A 12,666-nucleotide genomic window follows, 5' to 3' on the forward strand; every position below is an offset into this window, starting at 1 on the left:
AAGTAGGTTTTATTCCAGGGATGCAGGGATGGTTTAATATACGAAAATCTATCAATGTAATCCATTATATAAATAAACTCAAAGACAAAAACCACATGATCATCTCGTTAGATGCAGAAAAAGCATTTGACAAGATCCAACACCCATTCATGATAAAAGTTCTGGAAAGATCAGGAATTCAAGGCCCATACCTAAACATGATAAAAGCAATCTACAGCAAACCAGTAGCCAACATCAAAGTAAATGGAGAGAAGCTGGAAGCAATCCCACTAAAATCAGGGACTAGACAAGGCTGCCCACTTTCTCCCTACCTTTTCAACATAGTACTTGAAGTATTAGCCAGAGCAATTCGACAACAAAAGGAGATCAAGGGATACAAATTAGAAAAGAGGAAGTCAAAATATCACTTTTTGCAGATGATATGATAGTATATATAAGTGACCCCAAAAATTCCACCAGAGAACTCCTAAACCTGATAAACAGCTTCGGTGAAGTAGCTGGATATAAAATAAACTCAAAGAAGTCAATGGCCTTTCTCTATACAAAAAATAATCAGGCTGAGAAAGAAATTAGGGAAACAACACCCTTCTCAATAGTCACAAATAATATAAAATATCTCGGCGTGACTCTAACTAAGGAAGTGAAAGAACTGTATGATAAAAACTTCAAGTCTCTGAAGAAAGAAATTAAAGAAGATCTCAGAAGATGGAAGGATCTCACATGTTCATGGATTGGCAGGATCAACATTGTAAAAATGGCTATCTTGCCAAAAGCAATTTACAGATTCAATGCAATCCCCATCAAAATTCCAACTCAATTCTTCAATGAATTAGAAGTAGCAATTTGCAAATTCATCTGGAATAACAAAAAACCCAGGATAGCAAAAACTCTTCTCAAGGATAAAAGAAACTCTGGTGGAATCACCATGCCTGACCTAAAGCTTTACTACAGAGCAATTGTGATAAAAACTGCATGGTACTGGTATAGAGACAGACAAGTAGACCAATGGAATAGAATTGAAGACTCAGAAATGAACCCACACACCTATGGTCACTTGATCTTCGACAAGGGAGCTAAAACCATCCAGTGGAAGAAAGACAGCATCATCAACAATTGGTGCTGGCACAACTGGTTGTTATCATGTAGAAGAATGCGAATTGATCCATACTTATCTCCCTGTACTAAGGTCAAATCTAAGTGGATCAAGGAACTTCACTTAAAACCAGAGACACTGAAACTTATAGAGGAGAAAGTGGGGAAAAGCCTTGAAGATATGGGCACAGGGGAAAAATTCCTGAACAGAACAGCAATGGCTTGTGCTGTAAGATCGAGAATTGACAAATGGGACCTAATGAAACTCCAAAGTTTCTGCAAGGCAAAAGACACCGTCAATAAGACAAAAAGACCACCAACAGATTGGGAAAGGATCTTTACCTATCCTAAATCAGATAGGGGACTAATATCCAACATATATAAAGAACTCAAGAAGGTGGACTTCAGAAAATCAAATAACCCCATTAAAAAATGGGGCTCAGAACTGAACAAAGAATTCTCACCTGAGGAATACCGAATGGCAGAGAAGCACCTGAAAAAATGTTCAACATCCTTAATCATCAGGGAAATGCAAATCAAAACAACCCTGAGATTCCACCTCACACCAGTCAGAATGGCTAAGATCAAAAATTCAGGTGACAGCAGATGCTGGCGTGGATGTGGAGAAAGAGGAACACTCCTCCATTGTTGGTGGGATTGCAGGCTTGTACAACCACTCTGGAAATCAGTCTGGCGGTTCCTCAGAAAACTGGACATAGTACTACCGGAGGATCCAGCAATACCTCTCCTGGGCATATATCCAGAAGATGCCCCAACTGGTAAGAAGGACACATGCTCCACTATGTTCATAGCAGCCCTATTTATAATAGCCAGAAGCTGGAAAGAACCCAGATGCCCCTCAACAGAGGAATGGATACAGAAAATGTGGTACATCTACACAATGGAGTGTTACTCAGCTATTAAAAAGAATGAATTTATGAAATTCCTAGCCAAATGGATGGACCTGGAGGGCATCATCCTGAGTGAGGTAACACATTCACAAAGGAACTCACACAATATGTACTCACTGATAAGTGGATATTAGCCCAAAACCTAGTATACCCAAGATACAAGATACAATTTCCTAAACACATGAAACTCAAGAAGAATGAAGACTGAAGTGTGGACACTATGCCCCTCCTTAGAAGTGGGAACAAAACACCCTTGGAAGGAGTTACAAAGACAAAGTTTGGAGCTGAGATGAAAGGATGGACCATGTAGAGACTGCCATATCCAGGGATCCACCCCATAATCAGCATCCAAACGCTGACACCATTGCATACACTAGCAAGATTTTATCGAAAGGACCCAGAGGTAGCTGTCTCTTGTGAGACTATGCCGGGGCCTAGCAAACACATAAGTGGATGCTCACAGTCAGCTATTGGATGGATCACAGGGCCCCCAATGGAGGAGCTGGAGAAATTACCCAAGGAGCTAAAGGGAACTGCAACCCTATAGGTGGAACAACATTATGAACTAACCAGTACCCCGGAGCTCTTGACTCTAGCTGCATATGTATCAAAAGATGGCCTAGATAGGCCATCACTGGAAAGAGAGGCCCATTGGACACGCAAATTTTATATGCCCCAGTACAGGGGAACGCCAGGGCCAAAAAGGGAGAGTGGGTGGGTAGGGGAGTGGGGGTGGGTGGGTATGGGGGACTTTTGGTATAGCATTGGAAATGTAAATGAGCTAAATACCTAATAAAAAATAAAAACAAAAAACAAAAAACAAACAACAACAACAACAAAAAACCCAAAACAAACAAATCTACTTCTAACAATCTCACTAGACTATGGGGGCTGGAAACCAGGGCCCCCTTCACTGTTATTACTACTTTCTTCTTTTCCAACATTACAAGACCATGATACTATTTTTGGGAAATGTCATATGGAAAATTGACACCTGTTCTGCTCATATGTTCCCACACAGGACAGTTTCAACAGAATTTGCATGGCTTTTCCCATGTCTTATTTCTTTTGTTCCTACTTGTTGATATAAAAGCAAAGCAAAGCAAAGCAAAGCAAAGCAAAGCAAAGCAAAGCAAAGCAAAGCAAAGCAAAGCAAAGCAAAGCAAAACAAAACAAAACAAAACAAGCCTCACGAAACAGTATAGTGTCACTGTATTAGAGAAGATCAGAATCCCAGCCCCAGCCACACAGAAGCAATGTGAGTGAGCCTCAGGCCCTTGCTCCTGCTAAGTTCCCATTGGTGAATTCCTAAGTGGAACCATACTGTGGCTACTGTGAAAAACACGGAAGCGGCCACACAAAAACCACCCTGAAGTATCAAATTCTGTTTCTTTAGCTGTATTCCTAGGATTACTGGATCATGTGGGGATTTTACTTTAAGTCAGAGTGTACATACTGCTGTGTTCTGCTCTGTAGGAGAGAAGAGAAGAGAGAGAGAGACATAGATTTGGTACCTTGTGATCTCAACTTTATTATTTTTTTCTTAAAAGTGATAGCATCAAAAGAACCTATCTTTTTAAACTTCTGTGGGTCTCAGAACATATAATGTGTGAATTTACTTAGAAATGTGGATAAACTATTGCAATTATCAGGTAATAATTTTGCCTAATAGAAATAGAGTTACATACATCTTAGACCAGATTTCTGAGTTCACTCAGATCTCAGCTTGTACTTGTAGAACAGGATATCAAAAAAGCTCTTAGAAGTAGAAAAAGTGTGTGTGTGTGTGTTTATGTATGTATGTATTTGTGTGTGTGCTTGTCTGTGTGTTTGTGTGCTTGTGTATATGTGCATGTATGTGTTTATGAGTAGGTGTGCTTATGTATATGTATGCATGCATGTATACATTTGTGTTTTTGTAAAGTTTGTATATTTCTACCATACATATACACGCTAGAAAATATCTGGACTGTGTTGCTAAGTTTTTTGAGGTAATAATTCCTGGGAAGAGATTACTTGACTTTCTGAAGCTCTAACATAGACTACGTATAATTTGAAAGGCCATGAGAGTTAGTATAACTTGGATGCAAAGACGACTGTGAATATAACACTCTTTCCAGCTCTATGACATAATATATTCCATCTATTTCCTTCTGGGTGCATAGTCCTACACTGGGGTCCTTGATTGCCTGTGTTCATTAATGAGTTTGTGTGTCTACATCTGGATAAAAAGCTACGGAAAGACAGACTATTGTACATGTCACACGAGGAAACTGGGGCACTCCTGGATGTTGCAGGGATGGCAAAGAGGGGAGGGATAAGAGGTGCAGAAAAAAAAAATGAGAATATAAATCCCTATCTTCAGTTAAGTGGATTCAATCTAATCTAAAAGTCTTTCACTTTGCTAAATATTTGGTATAGGCTAGTAGTGGAGGGTGTCTGGGCCATCTGGAGACTTCAGGACAAACAGGATGGTGAAGAGCTAGGTCCCTGGGAAGCTGCAGAAAGAGTTCGGCTTTCCACAGTCTGTGGGTACTTAACTGAATTACACATGCACTTTCATGAATATGATGGGGTCTAAATTTACTATATTACATACGTGGCCATATATTTATTTCTATTGTAATTTAACTTACCAGTAGGAGAAGCAACACATTTGTTGTCTTGTTTACTATAATGTAATTGTTCATAAGAAAGATAATCTAAATTGGATGTACTTAAATTGCTGTGTGGGAACAGTTCTGCCTTGGGGGGACATTTGTTAGTCTCTACCAGCACATCAGTTCAACAGGTTAGTGATAGTGGTCAGAATTCTGCTATGCACAAGAGAGACCCCTAAGAATTCCTGACCCCAAACCCCAAAAATACTAGCTGGTTTTGTATGTCAACTTGACACAGCTGGAGTTATCACAGAGAAAGAAGCGTCCCTTGAGGAAATGCCTCCATGAGATCTAGCCGTAAGGCATTTCTCAATGTGGGTGGTGCCATGCCTGGACTGGTAGTCCTGGGTTCTATAAGAAAGCAAGCTGAGCAAGCCACACAAAGCAATCCAGTAAGGAGCACTCCTCCATGGCCTCTGCATCAGCTCCTGCCTCTAAGTTCCTGTCCTGTGTGAGTTCCTGTTCCAGCTTCCTTTGGTGATGAACAGCAATGTGGACGTGTTAGCTCAATAAACCCTTTCCTCCCTAACTTGCTTCTTGATCATGTTTTGTGCAGGAACACAAAGCCTGACTAAGACACCCAATTAGGCCCAGCCGCAATCTTGTGTTAGAACAATCACTTACTTTACAGAGAGAAACTGAGCACCAAAGGGGCCAGTGATATGTGCAAAGTCGCTCTGAGCATATAAGAGAGGTAGGTCCTCTAGTGTATTTACATCGTGCCATTTAGCTTCAAAGAGCTAGTATTCCACATGGAACTGCTGAAAAACCAATATTGCTGGGAACCCCTTGCACTTCAGATATGGTACATAACTGCACAGTAAACATCAGTCCACAGCTAGCCATAGTTAGGCCAGGCAAGAAGAAACAGAGAATTTAATTATGTAACACCTATTCAGATATTGTATGAAAACCATTTTCATATCTGACCAAGTTACTGTCCCATGTACTGGATCTTCACACACCTCACTACTGCCTGGAGGTTGTAAGAACTTGCATTTCTAGAACCTACAAAGGGAAGTTCTAAGTGTGTCTGCCCTGAGGCCCAAAGACGGGCATTTCCAAATGTTCCATTCAGATGCTGACATAGCTAGTAGCTAGCTTTCTCAGACCACTGAGAAACACTGCCTAACATTTGATGGGGAAATGGCAAATGCTGGTCTAAGAGTAAACTTGAATCTCACCCTTCATGTAATCTCACTTTAAGAGTGATTAATGTTAATTCACACAAAGGACTATAATCATATAAGTGGTAATTTAGACATAATTCAAATTTCAAAAAGTCTAAAAAGGAAGAAATCTGTAGGTTTTTGATAGCCTATAGAGACAACATTAAGGAATAATCATATGTTATTTGAGGAGAAGAGTGATACCCTAAATATAATAAGTATTATATAAAAATATTATATATAAAATACCCTAAATTGGAAGACATCCAAACAAATAATATAAATATTATTCTGTATGCATTCTTTATTTTTAACATTTTATTTCTGCTAGACTGAGTGACCTTGATCTATTGGGCCTGCCGAGCTGTATCTACGGGGATCGTTGCTATTGACATCAGTAATATAAAATCAGGCCTTTAGGGAGCCGTAACTGTCTCTTCAAATGATTTGGGAAAATGTGTACATCTTCAATCAATTAAATACAGGACAAATTTAGTCAATCACAAATGATCAACACGCCCCTGTTCATTGTGCTTAGCAGTATGAAAATGGCACCCAGGCAAATTGATTTCGGTAACACTCCTTTTCATTCTTTTAATTCAATAGTGAGAAGAATATAAGGCAGTTTTCAATGTTCTATCCACAGTAATCCTGTAGTTAGTCTGCCTTACTGCTTACACCAGAGCTCATTTGAAGACACCCAAGCAAATGACAGGAAACTTTTAACTCTGGTCAAGTCCCAATCACAGACCCTTGCTTGCCAAGGACACAAAGGAAGCCAAACTTTCAAACATGCTGCATTGATCTCCAACTTTTTAAATCCCTCTGTCATTTTAAATGAGGTGCACTCGGTTGTGTCATCATCTCGGTTTTAATTGTGTGAAAATTTCCTGCCAATCTCACACCGCTGCGGCAACCTCACCTTGCTACTTGCCCTGCAAGTTCTGCAGTGTGCCGTTCTGAGTATGCCGTTTTAACTAGTTCTTGCAGCAGGACACAAAGCGAGATAGTCTGATAGAACCAGTTCTCCTCTGGTTTTACCTTTACTCTTAGATGAGTTAAGGGTCACATCAAACCAGGGCTCAGCCCGCCAGATCTCCTAAGCACAGCCCCTCCTGACCCAATGCAGTTAACCCAACCTCATTCAGCGCTAGTATCAAATGACACTGGAGCTGCTGCAGTATGCATCCCGAGACTAAGTAGGCAGGATTTATTATCAGCAGAAGTCCCCTAACTACCAGGTTATTCAAGCTCCGTTCTTGTCACAAACAGGCGCGGCGGAAGACACAGTGCAGCAGACTCAGAGCTCATTTACAAGACAAGCGAATTCTCAGTTAGAGACAAGGGCAGCGCGGCAGCGAACTGCAGTAAATCTTTTCACGCTCACAGCAACATCTAACAATGCTCTCCTGCAACGCCTCAGATCAAACGAATCCTACTTGGTTTAAACATCAAATCAACACCATAAAAAAGGCTTCATTAGCAAAGTTCAATTTAGGATGTTTTTAATCGTGTCTTAATTCTAGAACCAGTGCGAGACTTTCCATGCTTATTCAAGCATGCTGACAGAATTGGAACCTCTTAGAATTGCCTACCTGCACCTATCAGCCTGGCTGACAGGAGCCCGCCAAAGGATTAAAAAAAAACAAAACCCAAAACATAAAATCATGCAAAAAAATATTTACCCCCGAAAGATGTATGTAGTTAAAGCTCAGCTTCCTGCAGCCTCGATAGCCCCTGAAGTGTTAATCTGAAGAAACAGTTCCATGAGTTTCCACAGGCCGGTAGTGAGTCTCCTACACTTGACCTAGACAGACTTACATAATGAAGCATCAGTGCTGGGGAGCTTGCACGATGTCATCACCAGCAAGAGTAAGAAGTATTGGCAGCAGCAAGCAGGCGGGCAGGCTGAGATCTTGCATGGAAATCATGAACCAGGTCTTGCTTTTCGTTTTTGAAACGTTTTGGAAGGAGAGTTATGAATAGCCCAGAAATAGGTCTCATTTTGTGGGTAGGAAGAATGACCAGAAGCATGAAAGCTAAATCTCCTGGCAAGTGCAGGGGACCTCTCTTGGAGTGTGCAGTAAACCCGAGGGGACGACTTCTCCTGCTGTCAACTCCTGAACCATCACATCTGGAGTGAAGGAAGGGGCTGGTGAAGCCTTGTAATAAATGCAAAGGATGCTGCTGAGAGCTTTGGTCTGCCTTTAACTCATTGTGGTGAGTAGAGGGGATGTGGCAGTATGCAATGAGAGTTGGTTGTGTAGGTTGCTTTGCAGAGTAATAACCAAAAAAAAAAAAATCTGTGAAGTGCTCAATACTTTAGACACATTTTAATAAACAAGATGATAGTAAAATTACTCTTCTCCATCAAATTGAGACTGTGCTGGGTTAAACTGTTTTAATGCATTTTAACTCCTGATGTTCATCCAAGTAATAAGAGCAGGTACACATCTTTGTGGTTTGCAGATAAATATCAGATGTGATAATTGTACTGTCTGTACTGAGAAAAGAGGTTCTGAGCTTTCTCCTTAGATTTTGCATATAGTGAACCATTCTTTTAGACTTTCAAAACAATCTCTATAGAAATTGTTTTATTCTATTTTATTTTATTTTGTTTTATTTTATTTTATTTTAAAAAGATGGTCATTCTTAGATTCACTTCTTGATACCAAGGGGAATATTTTAAGCAGCAGATTAAAAAATATTAAACTGCCTAATTAACAATCAATTATCTCAAGTGTATGTAACATGAGCTACAGTCTTAAAACCTACAAACAGTACATCCAGTCTCCTACCATGATTCTGAGTGTGATGATTTCATATGAGCACAAGATGACATCATACTATTTAGTTATATGTAAAATCATGGTCTTACATGGGTTGTGGACAAAACCATCTAGTTTTGGAGGTGACAGAAATAGAGAGGACGCCATGCACTACTTAAAAATAATCGCAGCCTTCTTTTCTTAGCTAGGGAGTTTGCTGCTATGAGCCACATTAAGACCAGGGTGAGGAGATGAGACGATACAGGGGCATGAAAGAACACGGTGATCTACTTTCTCCTGTTAATTAACGAGTAAGGAAATAGACATTAAAAGAAGTTAAATGTGTCTGAGCCAACGTAGGTGAGGTTTCCCCCAAATTCACCTGGTAGTTTTGCTACTGCAGTATAGTAAATACTTGTTTTCATTTGTTTTTTTTTTTTTGTTTTTTTTGTTTTTTTGTTTTTTTGTCTTTTTGTTTTTTTTTTTTTTTTGTTTTTTTTTTTTACTAGACCATCGGCTGGATTTACAGTCATTTTTTTTTTCTCCAGACAGATTATAATGTCACTAAACATTTGCTTTTTTTTTTTTTCAGTAGTATAATTTTGGAAAAAAACCAAGTTCTGTAGTAAATAGAATGAGAAATCTCCTCCCTCTCCATCCTCCCCAGAACTGTAAAGAACATATTGGGGTAGAGTTGAGTTACATTTTCAAAGCCTTCAGTTATATTTTGAATATTGAGTGATAGAAATGGTGCTGATGTGAATTATGCAATAGGCTTCTCCCTGTTTTGAAGCATTAATGACCTGGGAATCAACCACACAGGGGGCAAGGATCTGGAATATGCATATCATTTTTAAAAAGTTCTGTCTTACATTTTTTTTTTTTTTTGAAAAACGACGAGTCTCTTGCAGTCTGAAACTGATTTTCACACTCTTGTGTCTCTGCTGTTAGGACAGTACTTACTGAACATCATTGAATATTTGCTGAGTGAATGAATAGTGGAATGAACAGGGTTCACAATGTATTCATGTGTGGGGAGCTGCACCTACTATGGTTTAGTTGAGTTCTTTGGAGAGTGACTTAAATTGTCTACAAAATTATTTATTAACATGTTAATTTAGTAATTTTCTATGCAAATGGATGCTTCTGAAATACTTGTTCACAAACCATTTTTATAATGTTTAATGTAAAGATTCTCCTATTGGATCAAGGCAGTACGAGTTTGGCCACATCAGATATAATATGGTATTCACCAGCTTAATGAAGGGAATATGGAATTTCCACAGTGATGTAGTCATCTGGAGGTAGGACTTCAGAGCCAGTCCAGCAAATGCCTAGTGGTTTGAGCTCAGTTTTCTTCCTCTTGACCATTTTCAGCCTATGACTTTCATCCTCTTGTCTGTTCTGGTTTGGTTTTAATGATGCTTAGTGCCAAACTCAGCTGCACACATATTCAGCCATCCCTGTCCTGCTGAGCTGTGTTCTGAGCTTTTATCCTCTTGTTTGTTGACTCATGGCCTCAGCGTGGCTGCCTCTCTCTCCACTGGCAGCTTGACTGCAATGTACATAAGAGAAATGGGAAAGAATAGATGTCAGGTACCAGCAGTTCAATTGTTTCTCTAAAAATATTTATGGAGGACCATCTGGAGACTAACTTACATCTCATGATGCTTAACTGTGGAAAAAAACAAAAAACCAAACCAAACCAAACCAAACCAAAACCACTTTCTACAGGAGTGTCCAGAATAACTCTGGTTTTTTTTTTTGTTTGTTTGTTTTTTTGGTTTGCTGTGACAAAGCAACTGGCAAGATGGTACTTGAGGAGTTAATTTCTGTTTATACTCAGAAGGGATACAGTGTTTCCTGATAAAGATGCATGGTAACATAAGCTTAGGTCATGTGATGTCCAAGGTCAGAACACAGAGAGTTATAAATGCTCCTACTCTGCTAAATGTCTTCTTTTTCTTCAGCACCGACCCCAGCCCATGAAAACAGCCACATTTAGAATGAGTCTTCTCACCTTAATTTGCCCAATCCCTGACTGGCATGCCTAGCCAGCTGTCTCCTTGGTGACACTACAGACCTTGTCAAGGTGACAATCAAGGTTACCCAGCACACTCCCCTATACATTCTCTTTACCTTATAGTTTGTATTTCTGGTAAAATCCTAACCCATTGAGCATGGGCAGCCAGTCTAAGCTTGCTTGAATTAGAAAAGCACAGAGGCTTCTTCTCATTGAAATAAAAAAGCAAGAAATTTCATTTACATTGTATACATGTGTATGATGGGGGATGTGCATGTCTGTGAGCACAGGTGCCTATAGAGGCCAGGTGATGTCATACTTCCTGGAATTGGGGTCATAGGTGTTTAGTTGTCATTCTGATGTGGGTGTCTCTATATGAACTAGAATCCTCTGAAAGAGCAGGATGTACTCCTAACTGCTGAGCCATCTCTCTATCCCTGAATCATCTCATTGTACAATCGAGACCTTCAGTTACAGTTGTTCAAAGGCCCAGTGGTACATACAAAAAGCATCTTACATGGGATAATAAATAGATTCTGAATTAAACCCTAAGTCTCAGGATCGCTGTAATAAGTAAAGTCCAGCCTAGCTAAGTTAGAAACGATGCTACGACCACTGTCCCTGGCTATTCCCAGTCTTCCTGCTTACCTATCAAATCCAACTGAATTGAAGAGTGTGAGCTTCTCCTGGCTGATCCACGGACATCTTACAATACATCCTGTAATAAGTAAATCCAGCCTAGCTAATTTAGCCTACTCCCTTCCCTCTACTCCTCTCAGTTTCTCCCTCCCTCCCCTACATCAACTCCCTTTCTGTCTCTCATTACAAAAGAACAGGATTCTAAGAGATAACAACCAAACATGACAAAATCAAGTATAATAAGATGAAATGGAAACTATCATATTTCAATTGGATACCAAAACCCAACAGAAGTAAAGAGTCCCAAGAACAGGCACCTGTGGGTCCTATAACATAAACTTGTAATCCCAGGCCTTGGGAACCTGAGACAGGTGGACCTAGAGTTAAGGCTAGCCCAAATGGTGTAGTGATTCCAGGTGATCCTGGTTACATAATAGAAGCCTAACATAAAATATGTATGTGATATAATTGTGGTAGCAGACCCAATATATATTTTACTTATTTATTTATTTATCCTCTGTATATTTTATTTGACTTTATATAAGAACTAAACTATTATGTGTGGAGACATTTAATATTGGCAGTGCATTTAAAAACGCACCCTATAAGTTATAGAAATAATTTACTTTAGGACTTTATGACATATTCTTGAAAGTAATTTCATGATCCTAAATTCTATAAATGATTCTAGTCCTTCCAATCACACACTCAGTTAGTTCATTGCTATACTACCCTTAATTTACTACTCTTTAAAAGAATCAGGGCTGGTGAGATGGCTCAGTGGGTAAGAGCACCCGACTGCTCTTCCGAAGGTCCAGAGTTCAAATCCCAGCAACCACATGGTGGCTCACAACCATCCCGTAACGATATCTGATGCCCTCTTCTGGAGTGTCTGAAGACAGCTACAGTGTACTTACATATAATAAATAAATAAATCTTAAAAAAAAAAAAAAAAGAATCAAAGGGGGAAAGAGTTGTATGTCTCTTCGAAATCTCGTCTTACTGTCTTCTCTTTGCCGTGTAACCTTCCTTGGTCTACGTTCAGAGTTAAGGCATGGGACTTTGGATCCAGCCTTCGCAGTTCAGCACTCAGCAGCAAGCCTCACATCTTTTTTTTTTAATTTTTTATTAGATATTTTCTTTATTTACACTTCAAATGCTATCCCGAAAGTTCCCTATACCCTCCCCAGACCTGCTCCCCTACCCACCCACTCACACTTCTTGGCCCTGGCATTCCCCTGTACTGGGGCATATAAAGTTTGCAAGACCAAGGGGCCTCTCTTCTCAGTGATGGCCAACTAGGCCATCTTCTGATACATATACAGCTAGAGTCAAGAGCTCCAGGCTACTGGTTAGTTCATATTGTTGTTCCACCTATAGGGTTGCAGACCCCTTCAGCTCCTT

The 12,666-nt window shown here is 39.8% G+C and overlaps 1 protein-coding gene and 1 long non-coding RNA gene across 3 annotated transcripts in view; one reads left to right on the forward strand and one right to left on the reverse strand.

Moving 5' to 3' along the window:
• Positions 1-7,655, reverse strand: part of Scn1a (sodium channel, voltage-gated, type I, alpha) — a 170,057-nt gene extending 162,402 nt beyond the window's left edge. For both annotated transcript variants that reach the window (NM_018733.2, NM_001313997.1), the window contains exon 1: positions 7,518-7,655. The gene's annotated coding sequence lies outside the window, so the exon portion shown is untranslated. The remainder of the gene's footprint in view (positions 1-7,517) is intronic.
• A 42-nt stretch (positions 7,656-7,697) lies between these two features.
• Gm13629 (predicted gene 13629) overlaps positions 7,698-12,666 on the forward strand; it is a 106,593-nt gene continuing 101,624 nt past the window's right edge. The window contains exon 1 of the long non-coding RNA NR_033495.1: positions 7,698-8,052. This is a non-coding gene — a long non-coding RNA (predicted gene 13629). The remainder of the gene's footprint in view (positions 8,053-12,666) is intronic.

This window comes from Mus musculus, chromosome 2 (assembly GCF_000001635.26).
Source record: "Mus musculus strain C57BL/6J chromosome 2, GRCm38.p6 C57BL/6J".
NCBI classification, from domain to species: Eukaryota; Metazoa; Chordata; class Mammalia; order Rodentia; family Muridae; genus Mus; species Mus musculus.